Consider the following 23,326-nt stretch of genomic DNA (forward strand, 5'->3'; position numbering starts at 1 on the left):
GGAAAGAGAATGAAATCAAATGCTAAAACACACCATTTTCTAACTAACTCCTAAGAGGCTTTGCTTCAAAAGAATGCTAAGTTAACAGGCAAGAAATCCTACTACCCTAAGCATGCATATTCAAACTATCAAACCTTCTACTGCTATACATGTAAATGAATAAAAAAAATTTGTTTTTCTTTTTGTCTTTTCCATGTGAGAGTGTGAAAGCTAACCTCTTTTGGTGATGTGGCAGGTGGCTTGGAGATGATGGTGAATGGTTAGAAGGTTTGGGAGACAAGTAGGGACCCTTTTCCAGCTTCCTAGAGGCTTTTCCCTCAATTTGGCCTCAAAACAAGCTTTCTTATAGGATTCTACAGTGATTTCCTACAGGATCCCCTAATTTCCTACAGGATGTACAAATTTACTATAATTCATTGAATGACCTAGCCAATCAAATCCAAATTGGATGGGAAAAATTTTGGTATTAAATATGATTTTTTAGGTCCCCATTCCAAGTGGAATCACTCAAAAATACCTCTATTAACCCATGCAAAGAAAATAAAAAAAACATTACTAGTCGAAAGTCTAGAAATTAGAGAACTAGTGAGCTAGTAAATCTAAAAAATGCCTAACCAAATCAAGTGAAAATGAAATGGGGTAATTTTTGTTATGAACTAGAATGATTTTTTGATTTGATGAAAGTGGAATTAATTCTATTGAAGCTCTTTAACATGTTATAAAAAATAGCAGAAATTTATTGTTCTTTGCTAAAAAGTAGGTCCAACAATCTAGATTTGGGAATAAGAAAACTAATCCAAGAAACTCAATGATTATTATGAACTTCCAAATATTTTCCAAGGATGAAATAAGGCTTTTGATCCTGCAAAAGAACTTTCATTAACCATTTAACTCAATCTTACAACAATAAATCATTAATATTAAATGCAGAAGTAGAAAGAAATGAAAACTGGAGATGCATGTGAATAAGCAATGAAAAGAAGGAAATAGGATGATACAAAAGGGTTCTGAGGTTCCTAGGATGGCCAAGCCCAAGGAAACTCAAATAAATATGGAGGAGAACAAGATTTAGAAGCTGAACATGACACCATTCTACATTATTTTCATCAAAAGTATTACATCCCTGCAAGAAAATACAATGGAGCTACAAAAATACAAGCTCTCTCAACAATAGCACTAATGAAAAACTCTATCTAGAGGAAAATTCGACTTGTTACTTATACAAAATGATTAGGAATCATTCCCCATGAATGAAGTAAGATTTTCCCATCAAAATCCCTTGATTAGTGGATCTAGTCCCCAATACTAGGAATTTGCATTAAATGGCAGGGAACACATTCCTAGATTTTCTCAATCATTCCCTAGAGGAAAATTTGACTTGGTACTTATAAAAAATGATTAAGAATCATTCCCCATGAATGGAGGAATATTTCCCCACCGAAATCCCTTGATTAGTTGTTTGCTCCCTTGATTAGTGGATCTGCTCCCTTGATTAGTGGAACACATTCCTAGATTTTCTCAATCATTGGAGTTCCACAATTTGTGCCATAATTACATAATATCTTGTTGAATTATTATTTATTATTGATCCTCCAGTAGTAGGGAACAAATACCTAAATTATCTCCTCCTCCAACTCTTCATAATCTGCCCAATATTCTCATAATATTCCACAAAAAATAAATAATATTAGGCACAAATATTCAATTATTCATAAACCTTCCTAATGAATATATTAAAGTTAAAAATAAATTATCTAATACAAAAGGAGAGGTTTAATGTGCTGAAGGATGGTCATAGGCCTTAATTTATGTTTTAAATTAGAGGCATGGGCCTTAATTTATGTCTAATTTAGAGGCCCATCATACCCTGCTGTTGAAAATGTTGCTCATCCTCTGAGCAACTTAGTGACCTCATTGTGCCGCATCCATGGCTCTGGTGGCCTCTATCTTGTGCATTAAGAATCTTGGCTGTAAGGTCTGCAAGGACAAGGCAAAAAACATATTTGTGCAAGGAAAAATCCTTGTTTCTTGAGACCATTAGTTTGACTTTCCCCCTTATTCAAGATGGTTCTTGATTGTTTTTTCAGTGTGGAAATGTCTTCCACATCCTTATAAACATTTTTCTACCTTTCCACCATTTATTTTCCTTAGGACTGCCTCCTATAGGATTTCTGGGTCACTGTAATTCCTACAGGATCATCCTGTAGAAAACACAGTCCCTTTGTAAACTGAAGTAAAGGAGTGGAAAAAATGACATAAATGGTGGAGGAATGAATGGTAATGAGTGGTAAAATAAAAATGTGAGTGACAGGGGTCTCTTTGTGATCCTCCTTTGCTCTTTGACCGTCCTTCTTGTTGACCTACAAATGGAAATTTCATGAAAATGGAGAGGATGCTCTCTTTGTTTTTTTTTTCAAGAATGAAATGGGATGGATGAATGATGAATAGATAGTGAATATGAAGTGGATGGAGGGCTTGGAGTGCTGTGGTGACCTTGGCCTTTGCAAAAAATTCTTCTTTTAACTGTTGTCCTCATTCCTTGAAATCATCACCCTTCATAATTTGACTTTTTAACATTGCATGAGTGAAGGAGTGAGTTGCAATTAAATAACTGAAAGCGGCTGAGACTACTGACCAATCCTTAGCTTATAAAACCTCATCTCTCATGCATTGACAAAAAATTTATAACTATAATATGCTCAAGAGAGGAGGTCAAGAATATTGCATACCTGTACCTACCTGATGGTTGTTGGAGAGACATGCATGCTGCTGCTGAGTTGATGTGGATGTGCAGGTGTTGGATGCTGATGCTAATGATCTTGATGCTACTGATAAGCTTTGGAGGAGCTTCTCTGACCTCTGGATATCCTTTAAAAATGCCCACTACCAATCCTGTAGGTGTTGTTTTGTATCCTATAGGTTTATAGGACAATGACTTGTTTTGTCCATATCTCCCAAACGGTAGACTAGATTGAGCAAAAAATTTCTGAGCATGTTTTCATCATCATTATGCACCTCCCCATAGAAACATTTTGGTCAATGGATGCACAGATCTTGAGAAAAACTAAAAATGGCTGAAGGTGATGGAGGCCGATTTCTTGGAAACCGTGCACTGGAATTTGCTGAAATTGGTTGGGCATGTTACCATCATCCATATGCATCTCCCCATGAAACAACTTTTTAAATGGATGCACGGATATTGAGAAAATGAAAAAATGGCTGAAGGTGATGGAGGCCAATTTCTTGGAAATCGTGCACTGGAATTTGCTGAAATTGCTTGAGCATGTTACCATCATCCATATACATCTCCCCATGAAACAACTTGTCAAATGGATGCATGGTTTTCAAGTTATGAAAAAACAAATTTTTGCTCTATGTATTTTTGTATCTTGTAGTAAAATAGAGCATCCTGTAGTTTTTTAGGACAACGAGGAAAATAAGTGGTAGAAGCTTGAGAATGATGGGTGGATGGTGAAAATAGATGAGGGTGATGGATTGGCATGGCCTTGGCCTTGTTGGAGCATTCGAGCAAAGTAGGAGAAAGTCAAAATTTTGACTTCTTTTGACTAGGCTTGACTAATTTTCCTTTTGGTACCAGCTTGTTCTTGTTGCTTGCAGATGCTGGAGAATACATGCATGCATGGAGCAAGGATTCTTTTATTTTTTATTTTTTTTTTTCTTCTAGGCCTACTAGCTGCCTCAATGAGGTTTTCAACTAGTAGGTCTGGCTAGGCACCTCAAAGGAGGTTTTCACCTATGATCTTTTCTTTTTTCTCTTTTTTCTTTTTTTCCAACCCATTGACTGTCTCATGGAGGTTTTCAATCAATGAGCCAATATGAGGCGCCTCCAAGGAGGTTTTCACGTGAGATCTTTTTTTTCCCAATTTTTTTTCTACCCTACCCTACTTGAAAAACAAAATCACTTTCAAGTATAAGAATACTTCCAATGGAGCCATGTGCACATCAAGATGACAAAAAAAATGATGTGGATGCTTGAAATGTATGCTTTGACATGTACCTGGATTTGAGAGATCAAATGATTTGAATTTGATGATATCAAGAAAATTTGAAGAAGAGGTTATTGTTGCAACTTAATGACTGTCTGGAACCATATTTCAATATAGTTGTGATGCCCCTGGTCCACTTGCTGATTTGGATCATTTTGGATGTCTTCTTCTTCCATGACCTTCAAATCTTCCCCTTTTTACTGATTGTTCTCTTGACCACATGGAGGATTTGATGGTAACCATGAGGGAGCTTTCTCAATCTCTAATTTTGTTGTCTGATTTTCATCAAATGCAACCGATGATCCTTTGGTATTCTCATTTGAATCTTCTTCTTCTAGATATGGTCCTTCAATAATATCAAGATTATCTCTTTTTTTGCAATACTCTTCCTGAGCTATGGTGAATACCATTGATCTCAAGAGGAGATGTTTGGAAGTGTTGTACCTCAGGATTGTAAGTGGGCTAAGCTACTTCAATGTGTGGGTTTGGAAATGGTGGTACAAGTAGTTGAGTGGGAGTGGATATCTGAGATGGATGTGGTTGGGGTTGTGGTTGTGGTGGAGATGAATGGTAGGGATAACATGGAGTTGGGTATGGAGGATATTGAAGAAAATATTGAGGATATTGTGGATGGATCCCACAACTTCCTTTCCAACCTTGTTTCCAAGATTGGTTTTGGGGTTGATATGGCCAATGTTGCCAATGAAAAGGTGTGTTCCAATTACTTTGAGGTGGATATGCATAACCTTGAAATTGTGAATTAGGCTCTTGCATCATATCCAGCTGAATAGGTACTCATGGTTCTCTTGGAGCTACATAACATAGCTACATTGGAAATTGACTTGCTCCATTGTCCTCTTGGTAAACTTCCTTCAACCTTGGTAATGATGGACAATGTTTAACATCATGTGATTTTGCAAAACAAATATCAGCATTTTCTTTTCCTTCATCTTGCATTCTTAACATTTCTACTTGTTTTGTTAGATTGCTAAGAATTTCTGTTTTAAAATCATCAAACAAATTTCCAAGTTTAGCTTGACTTACTGATCTTGATGTTGATTTACCTACTCTTGCTTTTCCTCTTGATATGTGTTTGCATGTTTCACAAATTTCCTCAAATGATAATTGATATACATCACCTCTACTCATGAGATTAAGGAGATCAATCCACTCATCCCTAATTGTTCTATGTAAGAGGGCTTTTAGTTTGTCATATCCTAAATGACGTAGTTTTCCCCTCTTAACATTGTACATGAACCTCTCTATTAGATCCTCAAGGCTCTCATCTTCTCTTTGATTCATTATAAAGATTTCTTCTTTAAGATCATGATCTTTATATTTTTCTAGAAATATCTTTTGCATATCATTCCATGATCTTATTGAATTAGTCCCTAGACTCATGAACCATTTAAGAGCTCTATCCTTCAATGTTGCCGGAAACAATCTCAATTTTTGAGTTTTCAATAAGTAACCATAATATCTACAAACAATTTCAAATTCAAAGAGAAAGGTTTCTAGATCCTCTGACCTTAGACCATGAAATTTTGGAAGAAAAGATGGAGGGATGTTCTTCATGTGCACATTGATATCCGTATCTTGAATGGGAAATCCGAGAGGATCTTCCTCATTGTCATATTCTCCATCCATTTCTTCTACATTCCTTTCCATCTCTTCTTATTCTTCTACCTACAAAAGTGGATGGTGATATGGCTCTTACTGGCTCTTACTGCACCATGTGATCAAATGGGCAGGGTGGGTTGGTGTTGGAGAATCCTTTTGTTTTTGTTTTTATGATTGAATGAAAACTATATTGCAATTCAATTTTCTATCTTTGAAATGAAATATGCCTAATGAAAATATTTTTTTGTTTTTTTGAAAAGTAAAAAGAAATGAATCAACTAGGGAAGAAAACAATTCATACTTTGACACTTCCCCGACAACGGCACCAAAAAGTGATGAGCCTCGGTATTGCAACAAGAATGTTGCAACTCTCAAGGCTACCAACTTTAATTATCAACCCGGGCTTCGTACAAACTTAAGAGGTATCGACACTATATGTGCAGCATACAATGTGTCCTTCCTTTGTTGTCATAATGTAATGGAGTGTATGTACTGAATTCAAATCCTAAACTAATTAAAGAAAATGAAATGTTCAAAATGGAACCTTAACTTATTCCAAGAAAGAAAGTACAAGGAAAGAGAATGAAATCAAATACTAAAACACACCATTTTCTAACTAACTCCTAAGAGGCCTTGCTTCAAAAGAATGTTAAGTTAACATGCATGCAATCTTACTACCCTAAGCATGCAGATTCAAACTATCAAACCTTCTACTGCTGTGCATATAAATGAATAACTAAATTTGTTTTTCTTTTTGTCTTTTTCATGTGAGAGTGTGAAAGATAATATCTTTTGGTGATGTGGTAGGTAGCTTGGAGATGATGGTGAATGGTCAAAAGGTTTGGGAGACAATTAGGGACCCTTTTGTAGCATCCTAGAGGCTTTTTCCTCAATTTGGCCTCAAAACAGGTTTTCCTACAGGATGCTACACTGATTTCCTACAGGATCCCCTCATTTCCTACAGGATGTACAAATTTAATATAATTCATCGAATGAAAAAGCCAATCAAATCCAAATTGGATGGGACAAATTTTGGTACTAAATAGGGTGTCTTAGGTCCCCATTCCAAGTGTAATCACTCAAAAATACCTCTGTTAACCCATGCAAAAAAAATGAAAAAACATTACTAGTCGAAAATCTAGAAATTCGAGAACTAGTGAGCTAGTAAATCTAAAAAATTCCTAACCAAATCAAGTGCAAATGCAATGGCGTAGTTTTTGTGTTGAACTATATTTTTTTTTTGATCTGATGCAAGTGGAATTAATTCTATTGAAGCTCGTTATCATACTGTAAAAAATGTAGAAATTCACTGTTCTTCGCTAAAAAGGAGGTCCAACAATCTAGATTTGGGAATAAGAAGACTAATCCAAGAAGCTCAATGATTATTATGAAATTCCAAAGCTTTTACAAGGATGAAATAAGGCTTGTGATCCTACAAAATAACTTTTATTAACCATTTATGTCAATCCTGCAACAAGAAATCATTAATACTAAATGCAGAAGTAGAAAGAAATGAAAACTAGAGATGCGTGTGAATAAGCAATGAAAAGAAGGAAATAGAATGATAAAAAAGGGCTCTGAGGTTCTTGAGATGGCCAAGCCCAAGGAAAATCAGAGACCTATGGAGGAGAACAAGATTTAGAAGCTGAACATGACACCAATCTTCATTATTTTCATCAAAAGAATTACATCCCTGCAAGAAAAGACAATGGAGCTGCAAAAATACAAGCTCTCTCCATAATAACACTAATGAAAAACTCTATCTAGAGGAAAATTCGACTTGGTACTTATACAAAATGATTAGGAATCATTCCCCATGAATGAAGGAAGCTATCCCCATCAAAATCCCTTGATTAGTGGATCTAGTCCCCAATACTAGGAATTTGCATTAAATGGCATGGAACACATTCCTAGATTTTCTCAATCATTCCCTGGAGGAAAATTTGACTTGGTACTTATACAAAATGATTAATAATCATTCCCCATGAATGGAGGAAGCTTTCCCCATTGAAACCCCTTGATTAGTATATTTTTTCCCTTGATTAGTGGATCTCGTCCCTTGAGTAGTGGAACACATTCTTATATTTTCTCAATCATTGGAGTTCCACAATTTGTGCCATAATTCCATAATATATTGTTGAATTATTATTTATTATTGATCCTCCAGTAGTAGGGAACAAGTCCCTAAATTATCTCCTCCTCCAACTCTTCATAATCTCCCCAATATTCTCATAATATTCCACAAAAAATAAATAATATTAGGCACAAATATTCAATTATTCATAAACCTTCCTAATGAATATATTAAAGTTAAAAATAGATTATCTAATGCAAAAAGAGAGGTTTAATGTGCTGAAGGATGGTCATAGGCCTTAATTTATGTTTTAAATTAGAGGCATGGGCCTTAATTTATTTCTAATTTAGAGGCCCATCAAAGGGTTGGGGAGAATTGCTTTTCCTGGACTCTAAAAAATCGATGCCCCCTTACCCAAACATTATGTGGAAATTTAATGGCCTCAATGTGGATGTGGATCAAATTCATGGGTTCGAGGTAAGGGGTTAGTGAACCAATCAACCTCACCATGGATGAATTATTTCAACTCCACATCATATTGATCATGGGTTTGTTGTGGAAGGAAGTACGCATGATGGTGCATATCATCCCAAGGATAATCAGGGGTGGTAATGGCTTCCATGATGCCTTCATTAGAATGGAAGATGGAGGGAATGGAGGAAGTTAGACCACATGATGAAGGGGAACTACCCGAGGCATATTCATGAGAGATAATGTTCACATATGCACCATTAAGGCTAGGAGGGATGTGACTAGTAGATGTGTTGGGCTTGGAATCCCCCCAAGGCACGTTTTGGGGCTCAAAGCCCAAGTTTTGACCCGATATTGTTGTAAAGACGTTGCGAATTGCGGGCGCGGAGCGCGAAATTTATGATAGAGTCATAGGGTTGTCTGCCCTAGTCTTGTAATGTAATGTTAGCCTACCCATGGTCCGTGGACCATGGAATTGTATAAATAGAGCGAGGCTCTAAGTGTAAAAGAGAGGAAGTGAAGCAAAGAGGTAGAGTAGGGAGAAGAAAGAGTCTAAGTGACTAAGTGTGTCTTGGGTCATAGAGTAGGAGAAGGCTCTGGAGCTGAGTATGCAGAGGTCTAGTAGTCCGCAGCTGAGTGCGCGGACCCCTGTAGCTGAGTGCACAGGGCGTAGCCGATTCTGTAACTGAGGAAGAAATTAATAAAGAGGAGTTTTGTTACCAATTTGTGTATCTGTTGTTGGGTTAATGCATGTTTGATATAAATTGCAAATATAGTGTTTATTTACTCCGCGCACCTGTATGAATGGTTGATATTGTTAATTATAACTTAAAGCATGAAGGTAGGCTAAGTTAATCAACTAAATAATGGAATATCAGTGAAGTCTTGGGTAATAATGAAGAAGTGCAACATTAAGCCCTTGAGTAGGGTTGCGCAAAGGCAGCATCTCATGCTCCAAGGTACAGGAAAGTGCGCGTAGCGACGTGTGTGCAGGGTAGAACCATGGACCATTTGAACTCATCAGACATCTCCAGGGTGGGGAAACTTGGTTCTAGCACCCTCTCATACTACTTCAGGTCAAACCTCAGTCTGAGCTTCGAGGAATGTTGCCGAAATGGCTAGTAGTACCAAGATTTATTTGGCTAAATCAACTCTGAACCTGGGTCAGGCTCCAATAAGCCAACAAATGGTTCCATTGTCGGGACCAGGATCTGCATAAGAGATGTCTGATGTTGTGTCACTAGAATCCGACAAAGAAATAAATTGAAGAGTGGTTGGACAGAAAGAATCACGAGTTCGCAGCACAGGAAAACAGGAATCCGTGAGTATCGAAGGAAGAGTGGTTAGAGTGCTACTTATATACAGAAATCCATGAAATTTTCTTTGCATCCTTCCCCTCTGAGTTGTATGAGTGGATCGCGTAGCTAGTAGACAGTCAAGGGAGGTGTAGGCTTGACAAGCCTATTGTGTGGACTCCAGAGTTGGTGCGCAGACTGGAAGCAACAGAAGATAAGATTGTGTGCGTTGTGGACCATTGGCTCGATTGGATTATAGGAGGGTTTATAACTGAGTTTGTGGTAGATACTTCAGTCAGCTATAGCGAGGCAGAACAATGCTTCCTCAAAGGACCATGAGGTAAGTACGTTAAATCTTTGAACACTTGGATTAAAATGCTACTGTGTGAAAAGCGTGTTATGCGAATGAATTGATGTTTGGGGCTACGCGAAGTGGGAGGATCTACAGGAACGAAGGTAGCGAAGAATTAGAGACTAGTCCCTTGATTTCACCTTTGTGGGAGATCGAGGAGGACCTTGTGAAAGATTTACCAAGAAGTGTGATCAGTCTAATAAGACAACGAATTTTGTGCATACCACCCCCACCTACACCACCACCAATTTCACCATCTTCACCCCCATTTTTGCCCACACCACCTCCGCCACCACCGCAGTTCAATATGGCGAGCGCAATAAAGTTGTCGGTGTTCAAAGGAGTAGGGAATGAAGATCTGGACCAATTTTGGTTCATAGTAAAGGCTGTGTGGGAAGCGCAAGGAGTCACGGATGACAATATAAAGAAGGCAACACTGGTCAGCACCTTGCAAGATCGTGCACTGACGTGGTACATTAAGCATTCCAATGACAATCCAAATGCAGGGATCGTGGATATCCAAGCTGCGTTAAACAGGTAATTTAACAGGTCAAAATCAGTGACACTATCAGTTATCATATTTAAGGAAATCGCGATGCTTCCAGGTGAGACCCCCTAGGAGCTAGATTAGGCACTGAAGTGTATGATCCGTGAAGCCAACATGACCTTGATGGATGGGCAACACTGCGCATGGTTTGTAGCGTCATTAACGCCACATCTAAGGAATGCGTTGTCATAACAAAAATTGTCAACACAGGTCGAGGCCTTGGAGATTGCAATGAGACTGCACAAGACCCCGATACAAGATCCTAGTTTGGGAGTCCAATAGATCCACGTGTAGTTGAAAAACTTGTGTCTTGAGATGCAGAGCTTGAAACAAGACAGGACAGCTCACCCAAAAGTGCAGGAGGAGGTATGGTGCATAAAGTGAAAAGGCCAAGGACATGACAAGGACCATTTTCCAGTCTTCGCAAACTACCTGGCGGGAGGAGGGTCAATGCCATTGAGACCAGAGGCACAAGCAGGTTCGAGTGCAGCACCTGCATTATGGTGTGTGATTTGTCAGATAGAAGGGAAGCATGCTACAGATAACTACTGTCTCTTACAAAAGTATGCGCAGACGTCCCAATAGTTTTTCTTTAATTTATGCAGGTCAGTAGGCCATGATGAGCATACCTGTCGAAGTTATGAACTAATGATGGATCAGACTCCTACCTACAGAGTTCAGACTGAAACGCGAGCCCTTGATCAAAATGCAGGGATGTCGCGCATTGGATTTTAGGGGCGTGGATGAGGTCGAGGTGGAATGGGACCAAGAAGGGGTCGTGGACAACTGATCTATTACAATTATGGAGGGCCAGGGCATTATTCCCATGATTTTACAAATCCGACGAGAGAATCATGTTTATATTATATGCAGTTTGATCATGAGACGAAGGATTTCCCCACACTAATAGTGATGTTGTGCGATAAAGGAACACTCCAACCTCCCTTGACTCAGAACCTGCAAATGATGAGGTCTGAGCCACGCGAGGAGGACTCGAATGTAAACATCATGCTCCGAAGCAGTATGACGATAGGAGATGAAAAGGGCATGAAGCTCAAAGAGAGTGCTTGGGTTCGCAAGGTGGTGGGCTCCAATATTGTAGCAATAATGCTACAACTCCTGAAACTTCCTTCTTTAATTTTATCAACCCGGTAGTTCGTAACAAACTTGGAAGCGACGGTGCTATATGCACAAGTACTAGCTCTTGCCGCAGCTGTCACTTGGTCAGCTGGCACAAGTCCGCTAGGGGCTTAAGCCAAATTCTATGAGCTCTTAGAAGAAGCTTTTTAACTGATGGATGAAAGCTAACTCAAAGGAAGCTAATCTACTTGTGGAAAGAAACTGAAAGGCAACAAGAAACGCAAACCCTAGCAAACCCTAATTCTACCAGCTAGTCCTACTGATGCAAAGATGGGAATGCAAACTACTGAAAGAGATTCCATTACTTCTATGAAGGTAAGATGCATGGGTCTAGACTACTTCCACCTAAAGAAAACATCTTTTTGTATTTTTGAATAAGTTATTTAGAATTATCATGCATGTGCTTTTAACTGGCTTTTTACTGTGCAGAGGCGGATCACGGAGGAGAAATGCTTGGAAGAGGTCGAGAAGGTTCGAAGAAGGTCTAAGGAGTCTCTAACATCTTTCCAGAGAGTTTCACAAAGTTTGGCTGCCAAGAAACCGCGTTTATGAGCTTCTACAGGAAGTCTGCAGGGGTTCTACAGGATGTTTCAGAATTTCTACAGGATGTTTAGCAATTCCTACAGAATGTTCTACGATTGGATTTTGGATGATGGGTGAGTGGAAGAGGTTGCATGGATGGATAGGGAGGTAGGAGAGGGGCTTGTAATGACTTAGTGACAGAGAGATGCGGTGAGGAGAGGGTGTGGAAAGCTAGTTTGTCTTAAAGAGGGCAGAGGGAATGGAAGGCCAAAGAGGTAGGATGACGTGGGCAGCAGAGTAGTTGTGAGACGAGGGGTCTAATTTGGAGATGAGCAGTTGGCCTGGACGAAGCTTAGATGGACGAGAGAGTGATGGAGATGCACTGCATAGTGTAAACTGAACCAAATCATCCACGTCCTGCAAATAATCAAAATATTACCAATCTATCCTAACTGTTAATGAAACCAAAGAACAACAACGTTATTTCTAAAGAGAACCATGTATGGTACTGAAGCAAAGACACATTCCAAGAGGTCTGAGCACATGGATAACTTTTACAACTGAAAACATTGCACCAAAGATTGCATGAGTACGCAAACTAGTGTTTTTGTTGGGTAGCACTATCTGCAATTCCAGCCCCTAGAAAGAGGTGAAAATGAGAGTGCAGGCAACCCTTTTCTAGAACTCTTATCAATTCTAATCTCTTTACGCTATTCTGGACATCTGAAGCAACTCTATCTTCTAACAATGACCTACTTAATCACACCACGAAATCTAACTCAACAGACTGCGTTTCAAATGCATGTAAAGAAAAGCATATTGCTGAAAGAAAAGATATCAATACAAGAGAAGGAGGCCCTAGGCTCTCAGGTTGGGCCCAACCCCGAGAGCTATGGCTCCTTTGGAAAATCAGAGTTGAGATCAAATATGACTGCTTCTCATTAAAAAATACTAATCATAAGTCAAGAGGTATGCCAATGATGGCTACAAAAGAGCAAAAACAGAGCTGGCAGCTCGTAGTGCAGAATGTGCAACAGTTTTTCAAAAGTCCTTTTCGAAGGCTGAAGCCTTATCATTTATACATCACGAGGCCCCAAGCTGGCCTCCTAAATCTATGGGACTTGGCTGACCAAAATGGGAGTGAACAACTGCTTCCACAAAATTTGTTTGGCTGCCTTCTAGATCCGGTTGTGGTGGCTTTTGGAGCTCGGAGTTGGGGGTGAAGATCCCGAGGAAGGCTAATTAATGCCGTGGACAACCTTCCTACGAATCCTCAACCCCATCTTGGCTGTGTCTTAGTCCTTATCTGCTTGGTTTTGCTCCAACATGTGTCAAAAAACCTGAAATGAGCACGTGTTAGCCACCTAGGAATAGTGACTGCCCTTATTCGTACAAATGACATAAACAAACTAAAAAATGATGCATAAGTTATGAAAAATGAAGGATTGAGCAAGGGTGGTTAGGCCAAATGACCCCAAAATGTTACCAAATTTGGGGCTCATCATCACCCCCCAGCTAAAATGATTTCTCATCCCTGAGCAACTAATCCAGTTCCTCGTCCTTCATTGCTTTCACCGCCACTCTCACGTCCCAGGCTTCTGAAGTAGTATCCTCCTCACTGGCATGGAACCCAGCCTTCCTTTCCACCTCTTCCCACTGCTTATGCTCTTCTTTTCCTGTGCTGCCTTCCATCAATCCTAAAAGCAACGGTGGGCTTAGCTTGAGGCCAATCCAGCTGGCTTGGAGGTTCTGTATGGACTTCTTGTAGAGGGGGACCCATACTAGAGCTTCCCTCATTCGAGTTGGAGTGTGATATTCTCTGATTTTGAGGCTGTGGGACAATTTTTTCCATCGGCGGGTGCAAGCATGAACACAATTGTCCCCTAATAGTCGCTCCATATCCTCGAAATGTGTTATAGCCTGAGCCTGCTGATCCATGTATTTCAATAAAGCTTGAGGGTTGGTGGCTAAGTGTTGGTGGGCCGATATCAACGCGGTGGGATCCCCTGGCTCTGCTCTAATCAGAAGTGGCTGATGTAATTCTCGGTTCATGACCTCTTTGACCTCTGCTGCTCTCTTTTCTTCATGGTTCAACCATGAGGCAAATGCCATCAATTGCATATCTCCTACGACTGTGTTGGGATCCCACGAAGTCACATTAGGAAGGGCCAAATTATGGAGATAGAACTCCGATAGCTTGGCCTTGTCCTCTGATGAACTGCTATTGCATAACTCTGTGAACTGCTGGGGGTCTTGGATTTGGGAGATACCCCTCTGTGCTAATGCATTAATTTGGAATTGCAGCCACTGGTCCCATAGGTATAGGCCATAAGATTTGGCTGGTTGTCTACATTATAGAGCATCCATGGCCCAACTGGCCATGCAGGCCAGTTGTGCCTCTTTTTGCTGCAACTGCTGTTTGAGAGCTTGTATCTCGATTTGTGCTTGCAGTTCCCTTTCCTGTAGATGCGAGGTTAGCTCCCCAAGACCAACTTGCAGTCCTTCTTTGCCTTGAGGTTCTGCTGTAGTGTCCCCTGATGATGTGCCCCTTTATTTCCTCTGTTCCTGTAGCTGCAGTTTGAGTTTCTCATTCTCTTCCTGTAGGAATACCCGCTGGCAGTTTCCCACGTGTTTGGCCATAGCTAATTCTCTTCGTGCCTCCTTGAGTTGTTCCTCCAAGGGGCCTATATCTGCCACTCCTTTAGATTTAGCTATCTTCATCCACGTGTGGGTTCTCACTCTTTCTTTCTCCAACACAAAGAAAAGCGGCACTGTGAATTTCTGTGGAATAATTTTTCCAGCCTCCAAAAAGTTATAATACGAGCTCAAGCTTGGCTGGGGACTAGGTTCCGGAATATGCTCCACCTCTTCTTCCCTCGGTGGCTCTGCTCCATCTTCTCTAAGTGGTGATGTGGCTACCTCCCCCTCCATTCTTTCGGTCTCCTTGAGCCTGGCCAATGTTTCCTGTAGAACGGCCTCAGCATCCTGTAGCGGGGTTTTTGAAGCCAACCTGTCCATTCTCTCCTTCTAGGCAGTTTTCTTCGGGCTCCCCCGCTCATAAGTTACTGGTATTTTTGAGGGGGACCTCTCCCTTGGCGAGGTAGGGGTGTCTTCTATGGTAATTGGGCTGCTGGATGGAGGTTGGGGCCTGCCTGTTTTGATTCTCACACTTCTCCTGGCTTTGAAATACAGAGGGATCTCCCTCTTTCGTTTTTCCTTCGGCTTGGGAGGGGTACTAAGGGTGGCCAGCACGGCTGCTACCTCCCTTGCAAGGATCTTAGCTGTCTTCTCCTTCTGTTTTCCTTTCTCAGGACTTCCTGTAGAAAGCCCTGTAGCGGCTGATTTCTGGCTTCCTGTAGAAGCCGTTTTTGATTTTCTTGTAGAAACAGGTGGCACCGTTTTAGCCTGTTTGGCTGAGGGTGCTTTGTCTTTTGACTTTGCTGAGGCTGCCTTCGAGGTGCCTTTACTGACGTGGACTTGTTCAGTCCTTTCCACCCTACTCTGTAACCTTTTCTCCCTGGGTGTCATTGTGGGTTTTTCATCCTCTGTTTCGGCAACCTGGTGTTTCTCTGGTTTCCATTTTTGTTCTTTCTTTGGTGCTTTGGCCATGGTTTCTTGGCCTTTTCCTTTCTCCTCTGTTTGTATTGGTTCCTTCTCCTCGCTGCTGGAGGAGGTGAGCTCCTCGGCCAACATTTTGATGTCACCATCCTTAGTCAAATTTCGAAAGGCTTCCCATGAGAGAGGGACGGTGTATGTGTGGAGTGCATCCTCCACGAGGAGCTTAATGAGCCCATGATGGGCTACCTGGTCTGGCGTGCCCTCTCGTAATTTGGTGGCACATTTAGTCATGGACTGCAGGAGGAAGTAAGGAATACTTAGCTTGTTTTCTGAAGGTAGGTCCATTTGGTGCCTAAGTTCGGTGAGCAGCCGGAAATGGTACCCATATACGATGCTGAATCGTCCTTTGCACGTGATATATTTCATAATTTGGAGGCTGACCTCACTCCAGAGCGACTGTAGGCTAGCTCTGCGAACCCCGTTCTTATCCTCTGAGAATTGCTCCTCCGGCAGAAAGAACTCCTTCTTAGCCTTCTGGCCTAGCTTTCTCTCCTCCTTATCCCACGGTACCCCCATCGGGAGATCAGTGACTTTGCTGATGAACTGTGGGGTGAGTCTGAGATTCAAACCCCTGAAATTGACAACGGCCAGTGTTTTGGATTTTGGCTTCAAAGCTCGTAGGAATTCCTCTGCCACCTCGTCATCATAACCTTGAAGCTTATCACAGAACGACATCCATCGTGCATGAGAAAACAGGTCTACCAACTCAGGGTTCTCCCGTAGCTTCTTTGAGTCTGTTGGTTCTTTCCTAATGAACCCACCCGGCATGGTGAAAGCTTGCTATGTTAACCGGAGGTGGCTGGCCTGTATCAAAAGATGAGCCTTTGGGATTTCCTTAGACAGAGCGCAGAATTACGCCTCTGTCAAGCACACAGTTCGTGAATTCTCGGCTATCTACAAGTGAGCCTTGATAGGGGCTCAATTATGAACCAAATCCTGTAGAAAACCCTGCATATACACTACGACGACAATTCTCGTGCAGAAGGAAGACGACGCTTGCAAATTTACGCGCAAACTATAGTTCTACTTTTTTAGGACGTCGACTTCGCCACCCTTCAAACCAATTGCATGGGTGGACCAGGTTCAGGCTTACCTTTTCCAATTCGCCACCTTTGTCGTGAATAGATTGATTTCCTCTGTAGCGGTGAGCTTCCTATAGTGCAGCTTCCTGTAGAAGTCGCGCACGGGTTCTGGAGAGCGCGTCAGTGGTTCTAGGCCTTCTGTGCAACCACCAGACGTTTGAACAAGACGAGGACTCGGAGTAACAGGCTTCAGGGAATTTCGGACGCTTACTTGACTGCAAAGCGGTTGATGATAAATGAGTGGAGTGCCATACACGATCTAGCCGGTGGATTTGAATCCCTGCGAAACTCGTGGCGCGGGGGTGAGCTGTCCCTGCCGGACCGTTGGACGACGTCACCTATGATTATTCCACTGTAAGTCTGCTTGACTGCCGCATCATTCCCTGCATATCTACCGCCGCCATTTCTGTTAGATCGCCGCTTCTCCCCAACTGGACGCTTCCCACGTGTCCATTTCCTGTCTTGCTTGACACGACCAACACTTTCCAAATCTAACTAGACCATCGGACTGGTCGTGGTGGCCAGTTGAATGGCTACCCGACTAGCTCAACCCATTCATTTTCATACTCGCATACATTTTAGAGAATTGTTCATGTAATTTGACGAAAAACAATGAGGCACTTACCTGTGTGGCCGCGGCGTTATTTTCAGGCTTCAGGACGAGGGTGACGGATCCGCTTGCTGCTGCTTCATGCACAGGCACGGGGGTTCCTTCTTGCCGACTGCTGCTGGTTACGAGACTTTTTACCTGGCTGAGGATGGTGCATGTGTCCACTCTATGTGTTGCAGGTGCCTTCACGGTGTTCGCTCTAGCTGGATGAACTGCTACAGGATTCCTGTAGGATATCCTGTAGCCGTTTCTCCTCCTCGGGTGCATGCCGAAACGGTGGAAATGGTGGCATCACGGTCACGGTCGCAGGGTCCTCGGATGGCTTTGATAAGTAGCGCATGGGGCCTCTGCATCCTTTATTTCATTTGAGAATTGTTTCTTCTGAGAATCCAACGTTCTGATTTCACTTTGCAGGTATTTCCATTGCATGGAAACAGGGGTGGTAGAAGGACAACAGGGACGCCTCAATGAGGGTTTCACCCCTACCATCTACCTTGGGAGCCTCAGAAAGGTTTTCACCCAAGGATCTTTATTATATACATTTTTTTTTTTTTTTTTTGAGATGCTCAGGGTATGCCAAAAATAGAGGCAGAACCCTTCTCTATGACCAGCACTGATTTTTCCACAGTTTTGATGAATTCTTTCCTTGAAAGAGGTTTTCTGTAGATCTTTAGTCAATGCCCATTGACGAGCATGGGGATGGCCTCCTCATCAATGGTCCGAATAAGAACAGACCCATTGTCATTACATTTTTCCACTGCATATGGTTCCAGCCATCTGGTTCTCAGCTTCCCCTTGAAATCCTTATGCCTGGAATCGTACAACAGCGCCCAATCTCCGGCTGAAATTGCTTATCATTGAGGTGTTGGTCATGCCATACCTTCCTCTGAATTTGAACCACTTCTGAGTGGAGAAGGGCCTGCATTCGGTGCTCATCCAATCCATTCAACTGCAATAACCTTTCTTGTTGGGCATGGCTGAGATCCAGGTCCAGCTGAGCTGCCATCCTCAAGGTGTTGTACTCGAACTCAATTGACAGCAAAGCTCTCTTCCCATAGACCAGCTCATAAGGTGTGAAGCCGATTGTGGTCTTCCAAGTGGTGTTGTAAGCCCACGTGGCCTCAACCAGGCGATCTTCCCAATCTTTTCTGCTGCTGCTCACCACCTTAGTCAAGATCCCTTCCAATGCTCTATTGGTGACTTACACCTACCCATTTGCTTGAGGATGATAGGGGGTGGAAGTCCTATGCTTGATTTTGTGATGAGCGAGTAGGTCTTCAATTAAGTTGGAGGTGAGCTGGCTTCCTTGATCGGTGACTAGCTCTCTTGGGTAGCCAAATTTGTAGAAGATGTTTTCTCTTAAGAACTCGGCCACCTTTTCTTCTGTCACTGCTTTGATTGCCTTGGTTTCTGCCCACTTTGTCAGGTAGTCTGTGCACACAATGATGTAAGACCTTTGCCTCGAAGGAGGATTGATTGGACCAACAAAATCCATACCCCACTTCTCAAATGGCTCAAGAGTCACTTGAGGTTGGAGAGGCATTTCGTCCCTTGGAGTCGGTTTCCCAATCCTTTGGCATCGGTCACATTGGCTGATATACCCTCTGACATCTTGATGAAGCGTGGGCCAATAGTAGCCTGCCTGTAGGATTTTGAAGGCAGTCCTTTTGGCTGCAAAATGTCCTCCACAAGGCCCATCATGGCAAGTTAGGAGGATATCAAAGACTTCCTCCTCCCTTACACACCGCCTTAAGATCTGATTGGGGCCAAGCTTGAACAGGTTGCCCCCGATCCAAGTGAATGAGGCACTCTTCCTTACGATTCTGCTCTTCTCTCTTGAGGATAGGTGAGGAGGGAACTGTGCTGAGACAAGGTAGTTTGCTATATTAGCAAACCATGGAGAGAGTACTGAGATAGCAAACAGATGTTCATCTGGCATCTGGTCATCCATTGTTCCATCCTCACCTGCAGGTAAATCCAATCTAGACAAAAAGTCAGCAACAACATTTTCTTTACCTGGTTTGTCAACGATAGTCAAATCAAACTGCTGCAACAAAAGTAACCATCTAATAATACGAGCATTCACATCTGGTTTATTCATTAAATATCTAATTGCAGCATGATCAGTATGTACAAATGTTTGATAGCCAGTGATATAATGTCAGAACTTGTTCAATGCATGGACCACGGCCAAGAATTCTTTCTCACTTACAGTATAATTCAGTTTTGCCTTGGATAAGTTTTTGCTGACAAAGTATATGGCGTATGGAAGTTTTTGTTCAACTTGTCCTAAGGCTGCCCCTATGGCTTTGTTCGAGGCATCAGTGTGGATGTGGAAAGGTAGGGTCCGATTTGGACCTCTCAAGATTGGGGTAGACACCAACTTATCCTTTAATTCATTCAGAGCCTCCTGACAATCGTCAGTCCATTTAAACTCAACATCTTTTGCCAAGAGGCAAAACAATGGCGAGGCTAGCTTACTGAAGTCTTTAATGAATCTCCTATAATACCCTGCTAAACCTAAGAAACTTCGAACATCTCGTACCTTCTGAGGAGGTGGAACCTTCTTGATGAGAGCAATTTTGTTAGGATCCACCTGTAACCCTTAGTGAGAAATGGTATGTCCTAGCACGGTCCCTTCAGTCATCAATAATTCACACTTTTCAGGACTAAGGAACAGGTTCATCTCAATGCACTTGGTTAGGAATTTTCCCAGATTGGACAATGCTTCTTGGAAGTTGGACCCATAAGGAGTGAAGTTATCCATATAGATTTCCACCGAATCATGGACCAGCTCAGAAAAGATGCTCAAGACGGCTCTCTGGAAGGTGGCAGGAGCATTGCATAGTCCAAAGGGGAGAACTCGGTAAGCAAAGGTACCCCAAGGACAAGTGAAGGTGGTCTTATCTTGGTCTTCCGGGCTGATTTGGATCTGGTTATACCCGCTAAACCCATCTAGGAAAGAGAAAAACTTCTTTCCCGCCAGTCCATCCAACACTTGATATATGAAGGGTAGAGGAAAGTGGTCTTTCTTGGTGGCTTTGTTCAGTTCTCGATAGTCCACACAGATTCTCCACTTCCCATTTTTCTTGGGAACCAACACCAGAGGGGACACCCATTCACTATCCGAGATGGGGTAAATGAATCCGGCATCCAACAGTTTTTGCAATTCTTCCTTGACGATGTCCTTAAGGGCTGGATTCATTCTCCTTTGGGGTTGCTGAACCGGTTTACAATCTTCTTTGATGTAGATGTGATGGGTACAGACCGAAGGATGGACTCCTTTCATCTCCTTATAGCTCCAAGCAAAAGCATCTAGATGAATGGCCAACAGACTACACAGCTCCTTTTCCTGGGAAGGAGATAGGGAGGAGCTGATCTTTAACGTTCTCTCGGGGCCGAACTCCACATTTTTGACTCTAGGAGCAACTGGGTTGGTCACACAAAGATCCACTAAGGTGTTGGCTTGGGCATCCTCCACCAATTCCTCTAAGGACAATGCACTGGGGGGTGGATTCTGAATCAAGGTCTCAATCAAATCATCCTCGGTTGGGGGGCCTCCCCTAGTGGTGTCTAGGGTGCACAAGGGTGCTGAGTACACCTCATCCTCTTCTCCTTCCTCCAACCAAAGTGGTAAGTCATGCTCTAATAAGGGTTGGGCAGGAGGGTACAGGACTAGCTGCTTGGACATAGGACCATTTTTGATGGTCATGTTTCCTACACGGCAACTTATGTAAGCATCTGCAGTGGCTAACCAAGGCCTTCCCAAAATAAGGGGGTATCCAGTAAGCTTTGCCTTTGGTTTCAGAACCAAGAAGTCTGCAGGGTACTCCCAAGAGTCAACAGAGACCAGGACATTCTCTACAATCCCTTCGGGAGTCACGGTGGAGCGATCTGCTAGTTGCTGGACTGTCGAGGTCTTTCTCAAGGAACCCTGAAGGTTGAGTTTGAGCATGGTATCTCTGGTCATCACATTAATGGCAGCCCCCAGATCAATCAATGTGTGTGGTATGATGGTGCCATTGATGTGGAAATCAACTACAGGACTCCCAGGATCCAAATACTTCGGGCAGATTACTTGCCCCAACATAAGATCAGACAGTTGTCCTATGACATTGATGGTTGAAGCGTCTCTTTTTCGCCTACCTGGGTGTCTGAAACACTTTTCCTTAACCAGTTTGTTGTATATCGGTACATCTTTGATGGCTTGGAGAAGTGGTATTCTCACACACAACTGTTTGAGTTCTCCCAGAAGCTCATCCTCCTCTGGGTTGGGTTGCGTGGTGGCTGTTAGTCTCTCAAGAAAGGGTGGAATGGCTTTTGGTTCACTTTCCTGTTTATCTTCCTCGTCCTCTGGGGGAGGAAGTTGGCGATCTGGAAGAGTCTTTCCAGATCGCAGGTTGATCTCCTGGATCTCCACAACATAGGTAGGGCATGATGTTTCCCCAGTATATACCTGCTGGGCCTGTCGGTTGTTGGGGTTCGGGTTCGGTTGAGCAGGCATTTGGGGTTGCCTTGGAGGAGCAGGAGGTAATGGTTGTGGTTGAGCTAGTGGTGGAGGCAAAATGGTGGGAGGAGTATTGTACTGGGGCCTCCACCCCGGTTGAGGTGCATTCCACTGAGGCTGTGGCGGGGCATGTGAGTGAAACGAATGAGTAGTGGGCTGAGTATGGTACTGAGGCGGGTAAGACCATGGAGGAGGCACAGACCAGGAAGGATGAGCAGGGGGACCCCAGGAAGGCATAGGAACAGATTGGTTGGGGCTATAATAAGCTTGGGGTGTCCCTTGCATCCCCTGTTGGTAAGGTCTAGGTCCATGTGGCCTCCTTTGGTTGAGGAAATAGAGAGGTTCAGTGGGCGCTTCTATCCCTTGGTACATGGCTTTAAGCCCAGGTAAGGTTGGACATTGGTTTGTGGGGTGGTCCTCCTCATAAACAAAACATACCTCACCCAAATGTAATGGGCACTCGTTCTTAGGGTGCTTTCTTGTACACCTAGGGCAGAAGATAGCCAAAGCCCTCTCAGCTTCCTCTTTCTTCTGCTGGATTCGGAATGTATCAAGTTGCATGGCAATGGTCTGTCTCACCTCACTCTTGAGGTCCTCTAATTGATTTGCAAACTCATGTTTAGAGAAAGGAATACTAGCTGAGAGAAGGTTTCCTCTACCTCTTTTCCAGGGAAAATTTTAAGAACCCCCCCTAAATTTATAAATATAATAAATGGGCGAATCTCCATGGTATATAGGAAAAATGGAAGGCGATTTTATCAATAATATAATATGTATATATAATTTTTTGGCGAATCTCTCACCAGGCATGGCGAATATTTTACTCAATTATAAAATCTTGTAAGATCTTGGCGAGTCTTTCACTAAATAATAAAACTTTGTAAAGTCATAGTGAATCTTGGCATAGGCTACATGCTGGTTTAATTCCCCCATTTAAATAGGCTACATTCCAGGTGAATACCATGGGTCAATACCATGTGCCATTTTGGTGAATACCATGGGTCAATACCATGTGCCACTTTTATTTTTATTAATTCTAATATTAGGGTTAATAATGGTTTTTTGCATGGTATTAATAACAATCTAGTCCATGGTATTTGTCCCATAGTATTTTGGCCATAGGTTTCACCTAAATATAACCCATTTTTTGAGTGTTCGTAAATATAAGGTGACTTATGGAGTAAATATAAAAAATGTTTTATTTGTTTACCATACCTCTCATTTATTTATATTTTTATTAATTTACCACACCTCTTTTACAAATATGGTATTTGGCCCATAGGATTCACTTAAATAAAACCTCTTTCTTGAGCCTTCATAAATAGAACGAGGGTTATGGACTAAATATAAAAAGAGGTTTTATTTATTTACGATACGTCTAGTTTATTTATATTTTTATTTATTTACCATACCTTTTGAGTAAGTATAAAAAGACGTTTTATTTATTTACCATACCTCCACTTTACTTATATTTTTATTTG

This window comes from Pinus tabuliformis, chromosome Q (genome assembly GCF_031772625.1).
Source record: "Pinus tabuliformis cultivar Carrire ecotype Pingquan chromosome Q, CPIR1, whole genome shotgun sequence".
In the NCBI taxonomy this organism is placed as follows: domain Eukaryota; kingdom Viridiplantae; phylum Streptophyta; class Pinopsida; order Pinales; family Pinaceae; genus Pinus; species Pinus tabuliformis.